This window comes from Periplaneta americana, chromosome 10, assembly GCF_040183065.1.
Source record: "Periplaneta americana isolate PAMFEO1 chromosome 10, P.americana_PAMFEO1_priV1, whole genome shotgun sequence".
Lineage (NCBI taxonomy): Eukaryota > Metazoa > Arthropoda > Insecta > Blattodea > Blattidae > Periplaneta > Periplaneta americana.
This window is the reverse complement of record NC_091126.1, coordinates 28948110-28964562: the sequence shown is the minus strand read 5'-3', so window position 1 is coordinate 28964562 and position 16453 is coordinate 28948110. Positions and strand designations below refer to the sequence as shown.

Here is a 16453-nt window from a genome sequence, read left to right as displayed (position 1 = left end):
AGATTTATTCTATAAATAGTATTTATGTTTAGGGAAATCTTTGGTTTATTTATTATTTTTATTTTGTTGGTTATTTTTGTTCTCTCCGGCGCCGGGATTTGAACCCAGGTTTTCAGCTCTGCGTGCTGACGCTTTATCCACTAAGCCACACCGGATTCCACCCCGGCGTCGGAAGAATCGTCTCAGTTTTAAGTTCCAACTCTTGGGTTCCCTCTAGTGGCCGCCCTCTGCACTACGTGATAGATATCAATGAACCTAGGACCGAAGTCCACACATGTGCTGAAGTGCACTCGTGATGAGTGACTAGTTGGCCGGGATCCGACGGAATGATGACGCAGAATATCTGCATGGAAATATCATATGTACTTCGGTACATTATAATAATATATATGATAAGCGTAAATCACTTCGTGATTTAAGACGGCTCTTATTCCGTCGGATTCCGGCCAACTAGTCACTCATCACGAGTGCACCTCAGCACATATGTGGACTTCGGTCCTAGGTTCTATGACGTAGTGCAGAGGGCAGCCACTAGAGGGAACCCAAGAGTTGGAACTTAAAACTGAGACGATTCTTCCGACGCCGGGGTGGAATCCGGTGTGGCTTAGTGGATAAAGCGTCAGCACGTAGAGCTGAAAACCTGGGTTCAAATTCCGGCGCCGGAGAGAATTTTTCTCCGTTCCATTACTCTTTCATCGTTTTGGTTTAATGTTTGAGGCGCGGAAACACCGTTTGCTACCCCTTTCCACGACTGGAGTTCGGTGATACCGGCGTAAAATACAAACAAATCACTTTACTAGGTATAGGAGGGAAGAAAAGTAGTTCATCCATTTACGTAAAGTAGGAAATATCGCAATTTTGAGTTTGATAATTTTCATTAGGTTTTGTTTAATCAAAATAATTATAGTACAGTGTTAACAATAAGTGTTTTTACTCAAAAACTTAGCTATCCATGCGAACGTATTCATTATGCAGTGTATATTATACTGTGTACAGCACATTAGCGTACAATATAGAGAATGAAGTTAAAATGAAAAATAATCACAATATGGATATTTAAACATATTTTTAAAAGTGGTGGCCGTTCATTTCGATACAGGCTTCAGTTCTTTTGTGCATATTATCGCACAATAGACTATTTGCATCTAATTCCAATTACCAGTTTCGTCCTTCATACTTAGTAACTCATGTTGAAATAATTCTGTACCTACTCTATAAAAGGTACCTTACGTACTTTAAATTCAATCTTCACTTCTGCCCGATCCGCACAGATAAAATTACCCAGACATGATATCTACTTTTTTATTGGGTTATTTTACGACGCTGTATCAACATCTAGGTTATTTAGAGTCTGAATGAAATGAAGGTGATAATGCCGGTGAAAGGAGTCCGGGGTCCAGCACCGAAAGTTACCCAGCATTTGCTCGTATTAGGTTGAGGGAAAACCCCTGAAAAACCTCAACCAGGTAACTTGCCCAGACCGGGATTCGAACCCGGGCCACCTGGTTTCGCGGCCAGACGCGCTGATCGTTACTCCACAGTTGTGGACTGCTATCTGCTGTCCGTCCTAGTGGTTATGTCGCAGGATCGTAGAAAGGGGGAAATCATGTGATAGTTAATTACTTAAGAGGCCCTTTTATTTAAGTTATTTTAAACAGTTGCATAATATTACGTAGACGTCCAATTAACTCCTAACAGAAATTAATGTTTTCAGAAAAGAGCTAAGGAAGCCCAACCCCTAGTCTTTACAGTGGAGCGAGCAGAAGCAGGTGTGGGAAATCGGGATGCGACGTAGACAAACTGACGACAGTACCTGTGCGAAAATATGATTCAATATTGGACATTTTCGTCACTGGAAAACGCGAACATATTTCTGAAACGTACTATACTCACTAACTCAGTACTGCTTACTCGTATGTGCGGCCTTGGTTCTGTGTGGAGGACAGTTGGAGCTTCGTTAGTAGAAGGGGTGGGAATGAAGTACATTAAAAAACTCATGTACAATAAAAATTGAAGTAAAAATAAAATGAAGTCCCTGTACTTACACAATGAATAGCTCGTTTATATGTCGTCTGTAAATTTCTTACTAATAAATAATCACTACATACGTCGTGTATAACAGTACAACTGTTACACAACTACGTTACATTTTTCGGCATTACTTCCTTAGGTACGAAAGGTAATAGAATAGCTGAGGTTCTCTATTGCATGTGGTAGTGCTCGCTAGTGTGCCGCGCTAAGTATCGATAGTACAACTGAGCCTGATCGATTACCACGCTGTTTTGGTTAGACAGTGCAGCTACAGCAATATTATTTTAATTATTCCCTCTTCGTTTTATGATAAGCCAACTGAAAGTAGTCCCTATACAGATGCTTTTATGAGCAGAGGAAACCTCTCATGTTTGAGTTGGCACTCTTTCCGAAGTCACGTTCCTCCCTTTCAGATAGACACGTGTCTCCGAATGTAAACACGGGGTAAAGATAATGCTGAGATAGTGTCATTCACTGTAAAGCACTGCCTCGAAGAAAGAAGCAATATCTTTATTCCTTCGCTATTTTATACATCCTAGAAATGCCGCGATAATAAAATTCTAAACGCAGAAACATATTAAAATAAAGGAAAAACTCGTCTCAAATGCTGGGCCATTACATTGTCAACATCATATCAACGGATTGAGATATCGCGAATTTTTGCTGCCATTAATTAGACAAGCTTTTAACGTTTTACAGTCAGATTGATTTGTTGTGCTTTGTTTTATGTTTAATTAATTACCGTCGGCCTGGGTTGCGCAGTCAGTACAGTGCTGGCCTTCTCTGCCCGAGGTTGCGGGTTCGATCCCGGCACAGGGCGATTGGCAGTTAAGTGTGTTGAAATGCGACAGGCACATGTCAGTAGATTTACTGGCATGTAAAAGAACTGCGGGGCAAAATTCCGGCACACCGGCGACGCTGATATAACGCAGTTGCGAACGTTGTTAAATAAAATAGCCCTATAATGTAATTTTTAATTAATTACCTTTGGTTCGAAAAGATGTCAAAACCCAAAATCATATTGATCTAATCTGCCATACATAAGGACAATGGCTATTTATGTATCTGTGAGGAACAGCAAACTGTGGATCACCTTTTGTTTCATTGTCCAGAGTTCGAAAACAAAAGCTATATTTTGGTCGGACATTTACATTTTTGTAATGTAATATATGACAAACCACTATTCAATGTGTTCACAAAAACGTGCTGTTATAAAGAGTTTTGTAATTTTATAGGTAACATATTTAAGAACTTGTAAATAATTCAAATTATTGTAGTAGATATAAGTGTTAATTTTAAGTAGCAAGACTGGGTTACCCACTTCAATGTAATTTTATATGTAATATATTTAAAAACTTGTAAATAATTCAAATTATTGTAGTAGATATAATTGTTAACTTTAAGTAGCAAGACTGGGTTACCCACTTCAATGTAATTTTATATGTAATATATTTAAGAACTTTTAAATAAATCAAATTATTGCAGTAGATATAAGTGTTAATTTTAAGTAGCAAGACTGGGTTACCCACTTCAATGTAATTTTATATGTAATACAGTATATTTAAGAACTTTTAAATAATTCAAATTATTGTAATAGATATAAGTGTTAATTTTAAGTCGCAAGACTGGGTTACCCACGTCAATGTAATTTTATATGTAATATATTTAAGAACTTGTAAATAATTCAAATTATTGTAGTAGATATAAGTGTTAATTTTAAGTAGCAAGACTGGGTTACCCACGTCAAATGAATTCTCATTATAATAATATAAACTCAGGCTATAACTATAACCCTAATGTACTTTCGGGTAAAATATGGTTCAAGAAATTGTATATTCAAATAAATCTGTCATTTAACGATGCTGTATCAACTGACAGGGTATTTAGCATCAATAGAATTTTTGATAGCAAGATGATATTTGACGAGATAATGCCGGGGTTTCGCCTTATAGTTTTGGAAAATTTAGAAAAAAAAAAAGAGCCGAACCAGGTACTCAGCCCAAACGGGTATTGAACTCACGCGCGAGTTCAGTTTTTAATAAGCAAACAAACGTGCTACCGACTGAGCTACGCCAGTGGCCTCAAAGTCACGTGATTCAATTATTAGAGGTAATAAACAATACCACTTTTACGTACTGGATCCGCATCGAAGGTATTAAAAACAAAAATAATATGTCTATATGTAGGAAAATCCGTCCAGCTATTTCTATTTCCTTGAAGATTATGTGTAATTAAAATTACCTCTGAACACATTACCAATGTGGAGTAGAATAAGATATGATGGGCCTGCCGTTTATTTTGCTGAGTCGTGCCGATCATTAGTATGAACCCAAAATGAATGGTGGCCTCTTCTGTCGAAGTCGTCACTCTTCTATCAGCGCGTCCCGCGGGTCACGGATGGGGATCCCATAGGAGCTCAGTTTCTAAGGTTATAAAATGCTGGGACACACTCTCTCCTGGAAACATAAATTTGGAGAGTCCATACCCGGGGTTATAAGGTGAAGATCTCAACAATGATTCCCGAAACGAATCTTCAACTACAGAGCTACGGAAAAGAGAGACAGTGGCCGCCCAGAAAAAAACATGGAGAGAGCAGTTTTAAATCTGCAGTGCTTGGGAAAAGTGACATAAGTCAGTTTCCACAAACCTTTTTTGATAATTTATTGACAACTTACACTGGTTTTTGTCAATTTGATTTTTTTCTGTATGAATTATTGTAGTGGGAGAAATACTTATGTATTTTTTTCCAAGCGAGCAGATGTTCCGTAAGTTGTCAATGAATTATCAAAAAAGTGTGATGTAATATAATATAATATAATATAATATTGTTTTATTAATTCAGTCTAATTGACATATCACAAATATAAAAAAGTCAATGACACTTACCCATGTAAGTGATCATTGTGTACTATACAAATATATAAATTAAGCAAACGTTTTCGCCCTTCGGGCATCATCAGGCTTTTCTACATATAATATCTTGTACATTTTGTCTCTTATTGTGGAACAGATGATTAATCACAACCCTTTTAATAATGAATAACTATTTAAAATTGACTTATGGTAATTAACAATCTAAAATTAATGTACAGGTATGAAAATTTAATACATAATAATGATATAAAATTGTGGCTGCACTGCTGTGTTGTGTTAAATTATAACATCATAAAACTGTGAACACGATAAAAACATTTCATTCCTCTTTAAACTTCATAATTTCATTAATTGGATGTTTTACTGCTAGTCTTGTCTCATGGTTCATTAATTGTTATGGTGAAATCAATCTGAAATATATTAGTTATTATGTAGAGAATCCTATATGACGCAATGTTAAAATTTATCAAATTGTGTCGAAAATACTCACATTCAAGATCGTGTGTACTGCACAGGTTATCCGTTTTGACATTTACATTGAGACGATTTTTGAGACTGGGTTTTATCTGTAATGAAATTTAATATCAGAATATATGAAATTTGGTGTAAATGAATATAAAAAATATTATATTATATCATATTATATTGACTATCTGAACATTTCAACATGCTTTCTAAGATTATCAAAAAAGGCTTGTGGAAACTGACTTATGTCACTTTTCCCAAACATTGCAGAAATCTTTGAAGACGGAGCAGTGTAAAAAGGCTAACTAATCCCTGAAGCTGCTGCTGCTGGTGGTGGTAGTGATGATCTAGAAAAATATTTATTGTGCACACTTCTTTCGTTAGAAGGCAAAAGGAAGTAAGCGCCAAAATATGCATATTTAGGTTACAGTTGATTAATATATATGGGATTATATGCTTGTTTTGATGTTGGAACTTCCGAATTGCAAGGATGATAGTTGTGTATATTTGTCAACATTCGAAGAGAGTAAGTGGCAAAGCTGTGTGAAAATTTGTCTGTTGATGGCTAGTGTTAAAATATCTACTTATAGGCACGACTGTCTAAAAAGCATAGCTCGAAATGGATGTTTTCACGAACCGGAACGCTCTGTAATTTTCGTGGACAGGGTGCAGTTGACTACAACGACGAAGTTAATGACCAGTGAAATGACGCTGAATATTACCATGAAATATTTATATACATGTTAATTAATATATACATTTCGGAAACAAGTCTTCGGAAGTATTCATCCCTTTTATCATATACACATACAGAAACCAGAAACTATAGTCATTTCATTCAGCCCAAAAATTATGTATTAAATAAAATGCAAACATCTTTAATGATTTACTTCGACGGGTATACTTTACTAGTGAAATAAATGATTTTCATACCTACATTTATGAGTGGAACTCTTGTTTCGAGAAGTCTTTGAAATGGATACTCAGGTCGCATTTTAATCAATAAGAAATTCGGTTCGCTGCCTAGTAGCCCTGATCACATATAACAGATTAATCAGTCTAGTGGACTTTCAAGGCAACCACTCTTATCAATTTCACTATGCTGCCATCTAGCGAATGCAAAAAAAGTCGTGTTTAACACTTATGGAGCAACTGTACTTCCATCTAGCGGTCGTTTCCCAAAAATATCTTTTCGACGATGGAGGCACTGGTGGTTGTTTTCATTTTATGTTGCCATTTCATAACATGGGAATGGCCAATCTGATATATATGTGATCAGGGTTAGTAGTGACCTGTGACTTCTGATCATTAGCTCGACGTGGAGTGATGAAGTGTTACTGGGTCCCGGTCTTTTTAATGTCATTTACGCCGCGCTGTTATTGAGAACCTTAGTGATATTCAAGTGAAACATGTCAAAGGCATGCCGCAAGAGTATTAAAGTTAACGAGAGCTTTTACGAAAGCTATAATCCAATAAAGCGGCACCGAAAATGCCGACTGTGTCAGTATTTATTTTAATTTAATTCACATTTAACTGAAAAAGTATTGAAACATCATTCATTAATTCATAGTGTTCTGCCCAAGGGCAGGTCTTTCACTGCAAACTCGGCTTTCTCCAATCTTTCCTATTTTCTGCCTTCCTCTTTGTCTCATATGATCCATACAATATCTTAATGTCGTCTATCATCTGATAGACATCCTTCAGTAGCTAGTTTCTTTCCAGACAGTGACCCAACCAATTCCTTTTCCTCTTCCCGACCAGTGAAATACTTATAGGCCTATATTAATACCAAATTAAAGGGTTCCGGAACGGATAACAGCCGTTTCTTGCGAGATAGAACGATAAAGTTCCTGTACATTTCTAGCACTGTCTAAAAGTATATTTCATATACGTCACCATTGTCAGACAGAGACTAAACGGAGCGGAGCGCTCCACTAGACTCGTTGCGTGCCCTGGTGTTTCCACAGTCATAAGCAAGTTCACGCTCCGACTCTAGCTCCACAACCGGTTTTGGAGCTTACAACTCTGACATTACTGATATACGTCTTTGACTAATATGAAGGAAGATTTTACTAAAGCAACTTTCAAAATTCTCAAAAGTAATTTCAATTGTGTTTTAATTAATTATGCAGTAAATTGCAGATTGAATAATTTTGGAAATCTCGAGTGTGGAACTAACGAAGTAGAAAAATGTCCAACTGCAATTTAATTGACAAATTTCAATGTCATCTGAGATATGCGTGATGAGAGATTCTCTTCTGATTGAGCTACGCGTGTGTGTCTGATATTTTCACAAGAGGCTGAGTTGTGTTAGTTTTTATTTCATTCACTGAAATTTTATGAGACCGTTGTCCCCGAACATAGAACGTAGAATCCTCGAAATAATTCACGTACATAAAAGTTCCACGTGAAGAATGAAGCAAGTTCAGATGTGTTGTACTTTTTCGTCACTGGCAGGAAGCCATTTGGCAGGTGTGTAATAAGACAAAGAAAAGAGTTACTAATTTAAAACAAGAAACATTCCAAATGGCGCCCAAGCATTCGAAACAAACAGACAGTACATGATTTGCTTGTTTCCTATTATCAATTGAAGAGCCCGTTACCAAAACTCACTAAGTCAGTTTTTAATGAAATTGAGTTTTTTATATTATATTATTCCTAAGATCGAGAGCTACCTATGTCTAAAATATTGTATTCCAAAACTCACTGTATCATTGTAAAGTTTACAAACCAGAACTAAGTCAATTTGTATTTTTTTCCTAACTCTGCTAAGTCTATTACGCTTGCGTACAAAGGGCCAATCTTATACATTGGTGAACACAGTACGGTCACAGTCTAGTATATAGAGTCACGAAGCTCTACACGTAGTAAATATACATCCAGACATTTGCTAACCACTAGGATCGCTACTATCGCCTCATTACAGATAATGCGAAATACTACCTGCACAGTCTATTGTTCCTAGTACCCTCACAACTCAAGCTTCGTGATTGTATATACTAGACTGTGGTACAGGTGTGCAATAAGATAAGCGCACAGAAGAAGAATGCTGTTGAATATTTTTTTTTGTATGTCTGTCCGAATGAGCTCAAGTATACTAGAACCGGGCTCTGCGAAATGTCACAAACGAGGACGAGAACCATTTGTGTAATCTTATAGTGCTGTGAATTTGTAGTTTTATGGTTCTTAAAATGGAGAGACGTAAACATTTTTTTTAAACTTTACTAATTTTAAAAGAAATAATTGTTGTTTAGCCTTCAGTTTATGTAATGACGTCTTCTAAATCTATCATTTTCACTTCCCTCTCCTTATATTATTCAAAGTAAAAAGTAAAGTTCAAGTAAAATCATTAAAATCACGTATTTCATGACTACCAGTGTCCTCCATAAAATAAGCCTATTGTCTAGAAAGGACTATTCTTTCAAAACTCACTAATTCCGAAATAATTTTCCAGAATCGATCTAAGTCAAGTGACTAAGTTTAGATTTGGAAAAAAAAAATCATAAAATCAATAATATCTCAGAAAGAGGATTATATTTGTTCATTCATTGTGTATATTAGTTTTAAAAATTGTTAATCGCATATGACAATGAAGAAATTGTGTGTATTTAGACTGAGGATAAAACAATCGTTTCTCTGAAAAATTAGTTTTTTTTACTTAGCTTTGGAAACGAGCTCTTCAATTGTTAAGTCGCAATTCTCACGGTCAGCTACAGTGTTCATTATATTGGGGTATTCAGTGGCGCCAACTTCTGGAAAACATTGGGTGGACTCAAACACTTAAGACATAAGTTAAAATAAATAAATCTCATAAATGATTATGATAATAATAATAATAATAATTTTTATTAGGTTACTTTACGACGCTTTTATCGACATCCTAGGTTATTTAGCGTCTGAATGAGATGAAGGTGATAAAACCAGTGAAATGAGTCCGGGGTCCAGCACCGAAAGTTACCCAGCATTTGCTTATATTGGGTTGAGGGAAAATCCCGGAAAAAACCTCAGTAAGGTAACTTGCCAACACCGGGAACCGACCCGGGCCACCTGGTTTCGCGGTCAGACGAGCTAGCCGTTACTCCACAGGTGTGGACAATATAATAATAATAATAATAATAATAATAATAATAATAATAATAATAATAATAATAATAATAATAATAATACGGCAAATTATTTAGTGGGCTCGGGCCCCATGAACCCATAGGCCTATACGTTGGCGTCACTGTCAGCATAACGGTAGATTCTAATACGAAATATTCTGCAGAATTGGGGAGAATTGAATTCAAACATGGGCAGGTTATATGCAGTAATGTCTCTTGGACTCTAATGCCTATTGCGCTAATATTAAGATATTTGACGGACGAATTTTCCATTGTCCAAATTGGAAATCCCTACTAATTACAGGTATTTTTATATTTCTCCCTGTTTCTGTTCTTGTATGACCATTCTCTCCTCATCACGGAAGAAACCGACGAAGGTCCTTGATATCCACGACCATGTGGTTTATTATGTGCATTATTTCCCTCTGAGGAAGAGATTGAGATCAGAGAAACTCAACAGGTGAACTTGCAGCCACACAGATATCACAGAAATGGATCAGACAGTTATCTAAAGGTCACCACATCCAGACGTTAGATTGTGATTTCACCTGAGATATCCCCGACCCAGACGTTGTTCACCGCTTTGTGGTTGTGAATGTTGATGGTCAGTGGAAACAATTCATCTGATTGGCAATGTCTGTCTGTCACATGTCACCAAAGCTCGTGCAACAACATTAGTCATAATTTTCCTTTCACATACTTTTCTTTCGTCCTTTACTTTTTGACCTTGTTAATTTATCATTTTATTTTCTCTCCTCTCCTCTCCTCTCCTCTCCTCTCCTCTCCTCTCCTCTCCTCTCCTCTCCTCTCCTCTCCTCTCCTCTCCTCTCCTCTCCTCTCCTCTCCTCTCCCCTCCCCTCCCCTCCCCTCCCATTCCCTTTCTTCCATCTCTCTTCTCTCTGCAAATTTGTAAATTTAATTTTTCACATGACAAAGTTCTATTATTATTATTATTATTATTATTATTATTATTATTATTATTATTATTATTATTATTATTATTATTATTATTATTATTTGACATAATCACTTTAATTGTACGTTTTCGCTATGCAGTCCCTAATGCCTTGCAACCCGTTTATTTTCTTGTATTCATAAACTGTATATTCTACTTCAAGTGATTTCGTTATCATCTAAATTGTTTATATCCTCATTATGATTCCTATGCGTCTGTTATTGGTGTATGTAAACGTCGAATTTATCTCTAGCAATTTCCTTGTCTTATAAGTTGTATATTATATCCTCCTTCTTTTATCTTATGTAACTAATCTTGATTATACATATGTAATTGTCTACTTTATTTTATGTAAGCTCTTAGATTGTTTCTTCTGTTTATGTATTTCATGTAGCTTATATGATTAAAACCTGGTTGAGTGGAAGAGAAGGTTTCAACACTGTCAGCTAAAATAAAGCTACTACTACTACTACTGCTACTACTACTACTCTCTCTTCCGTTTTTCTCTTCTCTTCTCTCTCTCTCACTCCCTCTCTCTCCTATCTCTTCTCTTTTCTCCCTCTTTCCTCTCTTCCCACTTCGCCCCTATTTTCTTTCTTGCGCTATTTTCTCTCTTCTGTCTTCTGTTTTCTCTCTTCTCTCTGTCTTCTTTTCTCTCTTCCTTCTCATCCCCTGTTTTCTCTCTTCTCTTTTATGTCTTCTCTCTCAACCCTTCTCTCTTCCCTCTCCTCTCCTGTTTTCTCTCTCATCTCTTCTCTCTTCCCTCTCCTCTCCTGTTTTCTCTCTCATCTCTTCTCTCTTCCCTCTCTTCTCCTGTTTTCTCTCTTGTCTCTCATCTTCCATCTCTCTTCCCTCTCCTCTCCTGTTTTCTCTGTTCTCTTTTCTGTCTTCTGTCTCATCTCTTCTCTCTTCCCTCTCCTCTCCTGTTTTCTCTCATCTCTTCTCTCTTCCTTCTCTTCTCCTCTTTTCTCTCTTGTCTCTCTTCTTTCTTCTCTCTTCCCTCTCCTCTCCTGTTTTCTCTGTTCTCTTTTCTGTCTTCTGCCTCATCTCTTCTCTCTTTCCTCTCCTCTCTTCTCTCTTCCCTCTCTTCTCCTGTTTTCTCTCTTGTCTCTCATCTTTCTTCTCTCTTCCCTCTCCTCTCCTGTTTTCTCTGTTCTCTTTTCTGTCTTCTGCCTCATCTCTTCTCTCTTTCCTCTCCTCTCCTGTTTTCTCTCTCATCTCTTCTCTCTTCCCTCTCCTCTCCTGTTTTCTCTCTTGTCTCTCTTCTTTCTTCTCTCTTCCCTCTCCTCTCCTGTTTTCTCTGTTCTCTTTTCTGTCTTCTGCCTCATCTCTTCTCTCTTTCCTCTCCTCTCCTGTTTTCTCTCTCATCTCTTCTCTCTTCCCTCTCCTCTCCTGTTTTCTCTGTTCTCTTTTCTGTCTTCTGCCTCATCTCTTCTCTCTTTCCTCTCCTCTCCTGTTTTCTCTCTCATCTCTTCTCTCTTCCCTCTCTTCTCCTGTTTTCTCTCTTGTCTCTCTTCTTTCTTCTCTCTTCCCTCTCCTCTCCTGTTTTCTCTGTTCTCTTTTCTGTCTTCTGCCTCATCTCTTCTCTCTTTCCTCTCCTCTCCTGTTTTCTCTCTCATCTCTTCTCTCTTCCCTCTCTTCTCCTGTTTTCTCTCTTGTCTCTCATCTTTCTTCTCTCTTCCCTCTCCTCTCATGTTTTCTCTGTTCTCTTTTCTGTCTTCTGCCTCATCTCTTCTCTCTTTCCTCTCCTCCCCTGTTTTCTCTCTCATCTCTTCTCTCTTCCCTCTCTTCTCCTGTTTTCTCTCTTGTCTCTCATCTTTCTTCTCTCTTCCCTCTCCTCTCCTGTTTTCTCTGTTCTCTTTTCTGTCTTCTGCCTCATCTCTTCTCTCTTTCCTCTCCTCTCCTGTTTTCTCTCTCATCTCTTCTCTCTTCCCTCTCCGCCCCTGTTTTCTCTCTTCTCTCTCCTATTTTCTGTTTTCTCTCTCATCTCGCTTCCCTCTCCTCTCCTGTTTTTCTCTTCTCTTTTCTGTTTTCTCTCTCATTTCTTCTCTCTTCCCTCTGCTCTCCCGTTTTCTCTCTTCTGTTTGCTCTCTTGTCTCTCATCTCTTTTTACCCCGGATACTTATATTTCATAATCATAATTAATTATTAGGTCATTTCTCATTCCTCCAACCTTCGTCTGGGTGCCTACTATTTCATAACATCAGAACTAATTATTCGTTATTATATCTGAAATGCTTTATTTTACGATATACGAATTCACAACTAATATTGAAGTAGGCCTAATTAAAGGGAAGGAAATGATAAAACATTTGAATTGGCGTGCCGGCAGTCCCCTTTCAGAAGGCCCCCGTGCCCCTGTAAAAGCTAACCACTACTTTCGCTGCGAAGATAATAATCAGCAAGTAGTGGGGCATCGAGTTGTTAATTTGTAATAAATTGTTGTGTGGCTTGCAGATATGGAACGACATGCAATTTACATTAGTAAGCTCTTGGCTCATTTTAATTTCATAGGCGTCGCAATGGAGTCCGACATTTGTGGAAATGTATTTACAATAAGTACTTACTGCTTCGAACATTGTGGAATAGAGTTTTATTATCTCGTACGTTAGATGTGTGTGTGCGTGCGTGCGTGTGATGTACTGTAACGAGTGCTGGAATGAGTTCCTCAAGATCTACTTTACACTACATTTCGGTCGGTGTTACAGCACTTCGAAACTGTACCTCTAAATCAGTTTCCTTTCTAATTTATCTCGGAGTTGAATTATGGCTACGTCGTTAGGACTACTTGGAATAAGTTTACGATTTAGAGGTTCGTAAATACGAACTTTAAGGTGTCTCCTGTAACAGTTAAAACTGTACTCCTGATGAGGAACGAGAGCCTGCTTTCTAGTCGCGTAGTCACTTATTATAACATAACTTAAGTTACGAATTATTATGTAGGCCTGCAATTTAGTGTATTGTTATTGTTATCATTGAAACAAGATCAGTACAGCTTGGTTTGATTCTCCGTAGAATGTCAGGTAGTTCAGAGATTATTCCGCGAGGTTTGCCTGTTGTTGTTTAGCCAGCTGTCCGAAGACAGATCTGAACCTCAAAAGCGAAACCAATAAGGCATCACTTATGAGGCACCCAAGCCAGGATATAATTGGGTATGGTGGCCAGTTCCTTTCCCCCTTCATTGCATTCATCGCAGACTAGCTACATATTACACTAATCAGACTTCAAATGTTTGCCTATTCTGATTTAGATTTCTTGTCCCTTCTTTATACAGACTGATGGGTAACTCTTTGTGAATTCATGTGAAAAACGTCCCCTCAAAATGTGCACATACATTGCGAAATTTGAACTTGAATAAAATGTTTCCAGAAAAAAGACTGAAGTGGCTCACTAGTGAAGTAAGACGGATGTAGAAATGCGTTTGTCAGCGAGTAGGGTTGCTAGATTTCCCAAATTTTGCGGGATTTCTCTAAATTTAGAGAATTTCTTATTTCCTGATCCGAGATATCAATTTTCCGCGTTTCCCTCTCCAATGTAAATGACTGTAAAAGGTAATTTTGCACTTTTGGTAACATTATGTGACTAATCGATTCATTCATAGTAGGGTAGGTGTTTCACTGTGAACCCCACATTCTACAATATTTCCTATTTACTGCCTTCCTCTTTGTCTCCGCATATGATTGATATATCTTAATGTCGTCTATCACGTGGTAACTTCTTCTGCACTGAACTCTTCACCCGTTTACCATTACTTCCATTGCATGCGTGACCCAACCAATTTATTTTTCTCTTCCTGATCAGTTTCGGCTCCGCTCTCTCTCTCTCTCTCTCTGCCGTCTCTTGTACTCCGCAGCGGTGATCTTGGGCTTGTTTGATTCGTCTTGGGATGTTCTTTTCTCCTGTTGTGCTCGTCTCCACTTCAGCATTCTCTCAGCGTTTTAATTTCGAGGAATTTTGAAAGTTGACAAATTTCCACATCTTTTTTAAGTTGAAGCTCCAGTTTACCATGGATCATTCTTATTTTTTCGCTCGTCGTGTTCGAGCGATCGACACCTCAAAACATCCGGAAGATGACGACAATATCGGTTATAAAGATGGCGACAGTGACTGTGACGTTAGCGACGATTACAACGACGACATTAGAGACAAAGAAGTTGGTGAAACGTCGTGATGATGATGGCAATGGAACGGAATATGGCTATGACAAATTTGATGACATGTGCTGCGACTACATCAATGATACTGAATCCTGATAAAACTCATATTTGTGCTACCTCGTAACATTTTTCGATTGGACCTTTAACACTTGTCCATTTAATTATGATTAATGATGAACCCGAGCTTGGCGCCAGGACTTTAGGTTTACAGCGCGTGATAGCGTTGTGTATGTGAATATAATGAACATCTTAATTGCTTTGAGGGACTAGGAATTTATTCATAAAACCGGGACGTATGGTAATAGGGATACGACGGAAATATGTATCATAAAACGGAAGTGTCCCTCATTATGTCTACTTGGTCTCAAGTCTATATCTAGGCCTACTAAAACTGTAAAAGATAAAGAATACAAAATTTCAAGACACGATGTTTTTAGTAATACAACGAACTTGGATTCATTGAGATGTTATAGAGAAAAGAAAAATTTCTGGGAACAGGAAGAGTACGCCAGATTAAACACAAAAGAAGTGAGAGTAGGATTAGCCTGGTAGAGATTAGGTATGTGGAGACTCAAAAATAGAAGAGGTAATGTGGGTAAGGATATTTGTCCCCTATGCGGGTGTTTTGAAGACGCAATCCATATACTCTTAAAATACACAGCTGTAAATTACCTCAGAATTAGCGGAATAGGAAATAACATTTTGAAAATAAATGAGAAGATGGCTTTCATAAAACTAAGTGGCCGTTAAAAATTAACAAGCTTAATAATTTGGGTAACTTAAATTTCTGTTCAGAGTCAAAATTAGATGGGGAAAGAAGATAAAGGAACAATGTGAAGACATTATAATGTGAGAAAATCCTTCACTGTAAGTGACCTCGTTTTGTTAAGTGACCTAAGTTCTGAACTGTCAGTAAAGTTACAGCGAGTTCAGAATATGTGCGTCAGATACGTATGCAACATCCGACGCTACGATCACATATCACCGTCCTTAGCAAGTCTTTCGTGGCTCCGACTTAAAGAACGTAGAACTTTACACTCCTTGTCATTGCTCTTTCGAATTCTGCACACTTCAACACCAAATTACCTTTCGTCTCGTTTCTCTTATTTGTACTCTAACCACGACGTAAATACCAGATCACTTATCTGTAGTGCGTTAAGTATACCTCTTCATAGATCATCTCGTTATTCATCATCTTTTACAGTATCCAACTCGCGACAATGGAATTCCCTGTCACAAAGTATTAGGGGCTGCAAGACAATAAACACTTTTAAAAACAGCTTAAAAGATAACCTTCTTAGCATTTCATTCCAATCATACTGACTTAAACTATCACTGTCTACATTGTTACTCCTTCCTTTAGACATTCATCCTGGTAGTGCTGTATTTTCAAAATTGTGTCATAATAATCTCTTTCTATTATCTAACATTATTTGTAATATATTAACATTCTATGTATTTTAGCTTAATTCTGCTACATAGTTTGTATTTCAGTGTTTAATTAATAGTTCATAGTATTTTGTTGTTTAATTCGTAAATAACTCTTGTATACATGTAGCTCTTATCTAAATCAAATTGTTGAATTCTTTGTAAGTTGATACATATGTATATATACTTTTTGCTGGTTGAGTGGAAGAGAAGGCCTTACGGCCTTAACTCTGCCATCTAAAATAAATAATAATAATAATAATATTATTATTATTATTATTATTATTATTATTATTATTATAAAAGCTACAAGTTACGGAGTAGCCAGATTAGTAATTTGTCAAATAGTTAAGTAAACAAGTGAAACGATGAATTAGAATAATAAGAGTAAAACATTTAGGTATAGCCTAGTAAATATAGAGAGTGTATTATTATTATTG

General features: G+C 37.1%; 1 protein-coding gene and 1 non-coding gene across 4 annotated transcripts in view; one reads left to right on the top strand and one right to left on the bottom strand.

Annotated features, from left to right (window-relative positions):
- The window catches only part of Mitf (transcription factor Mitf), a 539922-nt gene that overhangs the window by 244700 nt on the left and 278769 nt on the right, over window positions 1-16453 (top strand). The window lies entirely within an intron of this gene.
- On the bottom strand, window positions 84-155 carry TRNAC-GCA (transfer RNA cysteine (anticodon GCA)). Its single transcript has one exon. It is a non-coding gene; the product is annotated as a tRNA-Cys (tRNA).